This window comes from Zophobas morio, unplaced genomic scaffold (genome assembly GCF_036711695.1).
Source record: "Zophobas morio isolate AGI-343-1 ecotype UQ-CSIRO unplaced genomic scaffold, CSIRO_AGI_Zmor_V1 ptg000658l, whole genome shotgun sequence".
Taxonomy (NCBI): Eukaryota; Metazoa; Arthropoda; class Insecta; order Coleoptera; family Tenebrionidae; genus Zophobas; species Zophobas morio.
This window is the reverse complement of record NW_026972761.1, coordinates 28,463-37,127: the sequence shown is the minus strand read 5'-3', so window position 1 is coordinate 37,127 and position 8,665 is coordinate 28,463.

Sequence of the window (8,665 nt, the reverse complement as noted above, 5' to 3'; positions counted from 1 at the left end):
ATACCCTACGGGCTCGGAAAGTGCAACGAAACCATCAAATTTTAGCTAGAAACTGTATTTTTGTCGATTTTTATTGAATTTGAACTATATTTCAACGTTTTTTGATGGTTCTGAGCCACCAAACACACTTAAAGCATGCAGAATCGACTCAGAATAGGAAAAGGAGACGTTTAGGTCAATTTTATGCATTCTGGCGTTCGTAGATACAAGAAAACTGTTAAAATTCTTTAGAAACGTCACTTTTGAAGTGTTTTCTTGTACTTTTAAGCCACTCAGATACCCTACGGGCTCGGAAAGTGCAACGAAACCATCAAATTTTAGCTAGAAACTGTATTTTTGTCGATTTTTATTGAATTTGAACTATATTTCAACGTTTTTTGATGGTTCTGAGCCACCAAACACACTTAAAGCATGCAGAATCGACTCAGAATAGGAAAAGGAGACGTTTAGGTCAATTTTATGCATTCTGGCGTTCGTAGATACAAGAAAACTGTTAAAATTCTTCAGAAACGTCACTTTTGAAGTGTTTTCTTGTACTTTTAAGCCACTCAGATAACCTACGGGCTCGGAAAGTGCAACGAAACCATCAAATTTTAGCTAGGAACTGTATTTTTGTCGATTTTTATTGAATTTGAACTATATTTCAACGTATTTTGATGGTTCTGAGCCACCAAACACACTTAAAGCATGCAGAATCGACTCACAATAGGAAAAGGAGACGTTTAGGTCAATTTTATGCATTCTGGCGTTCGTAGATACAAGAAAACTGTTAAAATTCTTCAGAAACGTCACTTTTGAAGTGTTTTCTTGTACTTTTAAGCCACTCAGATACCCTACGGGCTCGGAAAGTGCAACGAAACCATCAAATTTTAGCTAGAAACTGTATTTTTGTCGATTTTTATTGAATTTGAACTATATTTCAACGTTTTTTGATGGTTCTGAGCCACCAAACACACTTAAAGCATGCAGAATCGACTCAGAATAGGAAAAGGAGACGTTTAGGTCAATTTTATGCATTCTGGCGTTCGTAGATACAAGAACACTGTTAAAATTCTTCAGAAACGTCACTTTTGAAGTGTTTTCTTGTACTTTTAAGCCACTCAGATACCCGACGGTCTCGGAAAGTGCAACGAAACCATCAAATTTTAGCTAGAAACTGTATTTTTGTCGATTTTTATTGAATTTGAACTATATTTCAACGTTTTTTGATGGTTCTGAGCCACCAAACACACTTAAAGCATGCAGAATCGACTCAGAATAGGAAAAGGAGACGTTTAGGTCAATTTTATGCATTCTGGCGTTCGTAGATACAAGAAAACTGTTAAAATTCTTCAGAAACGTCACTTTTGAAGTGTTTTCTTGTACTTTTAAGCCACTCAGATACCCTACGGGCTCGGAAAGTGCAACGAAACCATCAAATTTTAGCTAAAAACTGTATTTTTGTCGATTTTTATTGAATTTGAACTATATTTCAACGTTTTTTGATGGTTCTGAGCCACCAAACACACTTAAAGCATGCAGAATCGACTCAGAATAGGAAAAGGAGACGTTTAGGTCAATTTTATGCATTCTGGCGTTCGTAGATACAAGAAAACTGTTAAAATTCTTCAGAAACGTCACTTTTGAAGTGTTTTCTTGTACTTTTAAGCCACTCAGATACCCAACGGGCTCGGAAAGTGCAACGAAACCATCAAATTTTAGCTAGAAACTGTATTTTTGTCGATTTTTATTGAATTTGAACTATATTTCAACGTTTTTTGATGGTTCTGAGCCACCAAACACACTTAAAGCATGCAGAATCGACTCAGAATAGGAAAAGGAGACGTTTAGGTCAATTTTATGCATTCTGGCGTTCGTAGATACAAGAAAACTGTTAAAATTCTTCAGAAACGTCACTTTTGAAGTGTTTTCTTGTACTTTTAAGCCACTCAGATACTTTACGGGCTCGGAAAGTGCAACGAAACCATCAAATTTTAGCTAGAAACTGTATTTTTGTCGATTTTTATTGAATTTGAACTATATTTCAACGTTTTTTGATGGTTCTGAGCCACCAAACACACTTAAAGCATGCAGAATCGACTCAGAATAGGAAAAGGAGACGTTTAGGTCAATTTTATGCATTCTGGCGTTCGTAGATACAAGAAAACTGTTAAAATTCTTCAGAAACGTCACTTTTGAAGTGTTTTCTTGTAATTTTAAGCCACTCAGATACCCAACGGGCTCGGAAAGTGCAACGAAACCATCAAATTTTAGCTAGAAACTGTATTTTTGTCGATTTTTATTGAATTTGAACTATATTTCAACGTTTTTTGATGGTTCTGAGCCACCAAACACACTTAAAGCATGCAGAATCGACTCAGAATAGGAAAAGGAAACGTTTAGGTCAATTTTATGCATTCTGGCGTCCGTAGATACAAGAAAACTGTTAAAATTCTTCAGAAACGTCACTTTTGAAGTGTTTTCTTGTACTTTTAAGCCACTCAGATACCCTACGGGCTCGGAAAGTGCAACGAAACCATCAAATTTTAGCTAGAAACTGTATTTTTGTCGATTTTTATTGAATTTGAACTATATTTCAACGTTTTTTGATGGTTCTGAGCCACCAAACACACTTAAAGCATGCAGAATCGACTCAGAATAGGAAAAGGAGACGTTTAGGTCAATTTTATGCATTCTGGCGTTCGTAGATACAAGAAAACTGTTAAAATTCTTCAGAAACGTCACTTTTGAAGTGTTTTCTTGTACTTTTAAGCCACTCAGATACCCTACGGGCTCGGAAAGTGCAACGAAACCATCAAATTTTAGCTAGAAACTGTATTTTTATCGATTTTTATTGAATTTGAACTATATTTCAACGTTTTTTGATGGTTCTGGGCCACCAAACACACTTAAAGCATGCAGAATCGACTCAGAATAGGAAAAGGAGACGTTTAGGTCAATTTTATGCATTCTGGCGTTCGTAGATACAAGAAAACTGTTAAAATTCTTCAGAAACGTCACTTTTGAAGTGTTTTCTTGTACTTTTAAGCCACTCAGATACCCTACCGGCTCGGAAAGTGCAACGAAACCATCAAATTTTAGCTAGAAACTGTATTTATGTCGATTTTTATTGAATTTGAACTATATTTCAACGTTTTTTGATGGTTCTGAGCCACCAAACACACTTAAAGCATGCAGAATCGACTCAGAATAGGAAAAGGAGACGTTTAGGTCAATTTTATGCATTCTGGCGTTCGTAGATACAAGAAAACTGTTAAAATTCTTCAGAAACGTCACTTTTGAAGTGTTTTCTTGTACTTTTAAGCCACTCAGATACCCTACGGGCTCGGAAAGTGCAACGAAACCATCAAATTTTAGCTAGAAACTGTATTTTTGTCGATTTTTATTGAATTTGAACTATATTTCAACGTTTTTTGATGGTTCTGAGCCACCAAACACACTTAAAGCATGCAGAATCGACTCAGAATAGGAAAAGGAGACGTTTAGGTCAATTTTATGCATTCTGGCGTTCGTAGATACAAGAAAACTGTTAAAATTCTTCAGAAACGTCACTTTTGAAGTGTTTTCTTGTACTTTTAAGCCACTCAGATACCCTACGGGCTCGGAAAGTGCAACGAAACCATCAAATTTTAGCTAGAAACTGTATTTTTGTCGATTTTTATTGAATTTGAACTATATTTCAACGTTTTTTGATGGTTCTGAGCCACCAAACACACTTAAAGCATGCAGAATCGACTCAGAATAGGAAAAGGAGACGTTTAGGTCAATTTTATGCATTCTGGCGTTCGTAGATACAAGAAAACTGCTAAAATTCTTCAGAAACGTCACTTTTGAAGTGTTTTCTTGTACTTTTAAGCCACTCAGATACCCTACGGGCTCGGAAAGTGCAACGAAACCATCAAATTTTAGCTAGAAACTGTATTTTTGTCGATTTTTATTGAATTTGAACTATATTTCAACGTTTTTTGATGGTTCTGAGCCACCAAACACACTTAAAGCATGCAGAATCGACTCAGAATAGGAAAAGGAGACGTTTAGGTCAATTTTATGCATTCTGGCGTTCGTAGATACAAGAAAACTGTTAAAATTCTTCAGAAACGTCACTTTTGAAGTGTTTTCTTGTACTTTAAAGCCACTCAGATACCCTACGGGCTCGGAAAGTGCAACGAAACCATCAAATTTTAGCTAGAAACTGTATTTTTGTCGATTTTTATTGAATTTGAACTATATTTCAACGTTTTTTGATGGTTCTGAGCCACCAAACACACTTAAAGCATGCAGAATCGACTCAGAATAGGAAAAGGAGACGTTTAAGTCAATTTTATGCATTCTGGCGTTCGTAGATACAAGAAAACTGTTAAAATTCTTCAGAAACGTCACTTTTGAAGTGTTTTCTTGTACTTTTAAGCCACTCAGATACCCTACGGGCTCGGAAAGTGCAACGAAACCATCAAATTTTAGCTAGAAACTGTATTTTTATCGATTTTTATTGAATTTGAACTATATTTCAACGTTTTTTGATGGTTCTGGGCCACCAAACACACTTAAAGCATGCAGAATCGACTCAGAATAGGAAAAGGAGACGTTTAGGTCAATTTTATGCATTCTGGCGTTCGTAGATACAAGAAAACTGTTAAAATTCTTCAGAAACGTCACTTTTGAAGTGTTTTCTTGTACTTTTAAGCCACTCAGATACCCTACGGGCTCGGAAAGTGCAACGAAACCATCAAATTTTAGCTAGAAACTGTATTTTTGTCGATTTTTATTGAATTTGAACTATATTTCAACGTTTTTTGATGGTTCTGAGCCACCAAACACACTTAAAGCATGCAGAATCGACTCAGAATAGGAAAAGGAGACGTTTAGGTCAATTTAATGCATTCTGGCGTTCGTAGATACAAGAAAACTGTTAAAATTCTTCAGAAATGTCACTTTTGAAGTGTTTTCTTGTACTTTTAAGCCACTCAGATACCCTACGGGCTCGGAAAGTGCAACGAAACCATCAAATTTTAGCTAGAAACTGTATTTTTGTCGATTTTTATTGAATTTGAACTATATTTCAACGTTTTTTGATGGTTCTGAGCCACCAAACACACTTAAAGCATGCAGAATCGACTCAGAATAGGAAAAGGAGACGTTTAGGTCAATTTTATGCATTCTGGCGTTCGTAGATACAAGAAAACTGTTAAAATTCTTCAGAAACGTCACTTTTGAAGTGTTTTCTTGTACTTTTAAGCCACTCAGATACCCTACGGGCTCGGAAAGTGCAACGAAACCATCAAATTTTAGCTAGAAACTGTATTTTTGTCGATTTTTATTGAATTTGAACTATATTTCAACGTTTTTTGATGGTTCTGAGCCACCAAACACACTTAAAGCATGCAGAATCGACTCAGAATAGGAAAAGGAGACGTTTAGGTCAATTTTATGCATTCTGGCGATCGTAGATACAAGAAAACTGTTAAAATTCTTCAGAAACGTCACTTTTGAAGTGTTTTCTTGTACTTTTAAGCCACTCAGATACCCTACGGGCTCGGAAAGTGCAACGAAACCATCAAATTTTAGCTAGAAACTGTATTTTTGTCGATTTTTATTGAATTTGAACTATATTTCAACGTTTTTTGATGGTTCTGAGCCACCAAACACACTTAAAGCATGCAGAATCGACTCAGAATAGGAAAAGGAGACGTTTAGGTCAATTTTATGCATTCTGGCGTTCGTAGATACAAGAAAACTGTTAAAATTCTTCAGAAACGTCACTTTTGAAGTGTTTTCTTGTACTTTTAAGCCACTCAGATAGCCTACCGGCTCGGAAAGTGCAACGAAACCATCAAATTTTAGCTAGAAACTGTATTTTTGTCGATTTTTATTGAATTTGAACTATATTTCAACGTTTTTTGATGGTTCTGAGCCACCAAACACACTTAAAGCATGCAGAATCGACTCAGAATAGGAAAAGGAGACGTTTAGGTCAATTTTATGCATTCTGGCGTTCGTAGATACAAGAAAACTGTTAAAATTCTTCAGAAACGTCACTTTTGAAGTGTTTTCTTGTACTTTTAAGCCACTCAGATACCCTACGGGCTCGGAAAGTGCAACGAAACCATCAAATTTTAGCTAGAAACTGTATTTTTGTCGATTTTTATTGAATTTGAACTATATTTCAACGTTTTTTGATGGTTCTGAGCCACCAAACACACTTAAAGCATGCAGAATCGACTCAGAATAGGAAAAGGAGACATTTAGGTCAATTTTATGCATTCTGGCGTTCGTAGATACAAGAAAACTGTTAAAATTCTTCAGAAACGTCACTTTTGAAGTGTTTTCTTGTACTTTTAAGCCACTCAGATACCCTACGGGCTCGGAAAGTGCAACGAAACCATCAAATTTTAGCTAGAAACTGTATTTTTGTCGTTTTTTATTGAATTTGAACTATATTTCAACGTTTTTTGATGGTTCTGAGCCACCAAACACACTTAAAGCATGCAGAATCGACTCAGAATAGGAAAAGGAGACGTTTAGGTCAATTTTATGCATTCTGGCGTTCGTAGATACAAGAAAACTGTTAAAATTCTTCAGAAACGTCACTTTTGAAGTGTTTTCTTGTACTTTTAAGCCACTCAGATACCCTACGGGCTCGGAAAGTGCAACGAAACCATCAAATTTTAGCTAGAAACTGTATTTTTGTCGATTTTTATTGAATTTGAACTATATTTCAAAGTTTTTTGATGGTTCTGAGCCACCAAACACACTTAAAGCATGCAGAATCGACTCAGAATAGGAAAAGGAGACGTTTAGTTCAATTTTATGCATTCTGGCGTTCGTAGATACAAGAAAACTGTTAAAATTCTTCAGAAACGTCACTTTTGAAGTGTTTTCTTGTACTTTTAAGCCACTCATATACCCTACGGGTTCGGAAAGTGCAACGAAACCATCAAATTTTAGCTAGAAACTGTATTTTTGTCGATTTTTATTGAATTTGAAATATATTTCAACGTTTTTTGATGGTTCTGAGCCACCAAACACACTTAAAGCATGCAGAATCGACTCAGAATAGGAAAAGGAGACGTTTAGGTCAATTTTATGCATTCTGGCGTTCGTAGATACAAGAAAACTGTTAAAATTCTTCAGAAACGTCACTTTTGAAGTGTTTTCTTGTACTTTTAAGCCACTCAGATACCCTACGGGCTCGGAAAGTGCAACGAAACCATCAAATTTTAGCTAGAAACTGTATTTTTGTCGATTTTTATTGAATTTGAACTATATTTCAACGTTTTTTGATGGTTCTGAGCCACCAAACACACTTAAAGCATGCAGAATCGACTCAGAATAGGAAAAGGAGACGTTTAGGTCAATTTTATGCATTCTGGCGTTCGTAGATACAAGAAAACTGTTAAAATTCTTCAGAAACGTCACTTTTGAAGTGTTTTCTTGTACTTTTAAGCCACTCAGATACCCTACGGGCTCGGAAAGTGCAACGAAACCATCAAATTTTAGCTAGAAACTGTATTTTTGTCGATTTTTATTGAATTTGAACTATATTTCAACGTTTTTTGATGGTTCTAAGCCACCAAACACACTTAAAGCATGCAGAATCGACTCAGAATAGGAAAAGGAGACGTTTAGGTCAATTTTATGCATTCTGGCGTTCGTAGATACAAGAAAACAGTTAAAATTCTTCAGAAACGTCACTTTTGAAGTGTTTTCTTGTACTTTTAAGTCACTCAGATACCCTACGGGCTCGGAAAGTGCAATGAAACCATCAAATTTTAGCTAGAAACTGTATTTTTGTCGATTTTTGTTGAATTTGAACTATATTTCAACGTTTTTTGATGGTTCTGAGCCACCAAACACACTTAAAACATGCAGAATCGACTCAGAATAGGAAAAGGAGACGTTTAGGTCAATTTTATGCATTCTGGCGTTCGTAGATACAAGAAAACTGTTAAAATTCTTCAGAAACGTCACTTTTGAAGTGTTTTCTTGTACTTTTAAGCCACTCAGATACCCTACGGGCTCGGAAAGTGCAACGAAACCATCAAATTTTAGCTAGAAACTGTATTTTTGTCGATTTTTATTGAATTTGAACTATATTTCAACGTTTTTTGATGGTTCTGAGCCACCAAACACACTTAAAGCATGCAGAATCGACTCAGAATAGGAAAAGGAGACGTTTAGGTCAATTTTATGCATTCTGGCGTTCGTAGATACAAGAAAACTGTTAAAATTCTTCAGAAACGTCACTTTTGAAGTGTTTTCTTGTACTTTTAAGCCACTCAGATACCCTACGGGCTCGGAAAGTGCAACGAAACCATCAAATTTTAGCTAGAAACTGTATTTTTGTCGATTTTTATTGAATTTGAACTATATTTCAACGTTTTTTGATGGTTCTGAGCCACCAAACACACTTAAAGCATGCAGAATCGACTCAGAATAGGAAAAGGAGACGTTTAGGTCAATTTTATGCATTCTGGCGTTCGTAGATACAAGAAAACTGTTAAAATTCTTCAGAAACGTCACTTTTGAAGTGTTTTCTTGTACTTTTAAGCCACTCAGATACCCAACGGGCTCGGAAAGTGCAACGAAACCATCAAATTTTAGCTAGAAACTGTATTTTTGTCGATTTTTATTAATTTGAACTATATTTCAACGTTTTTTGATGGTT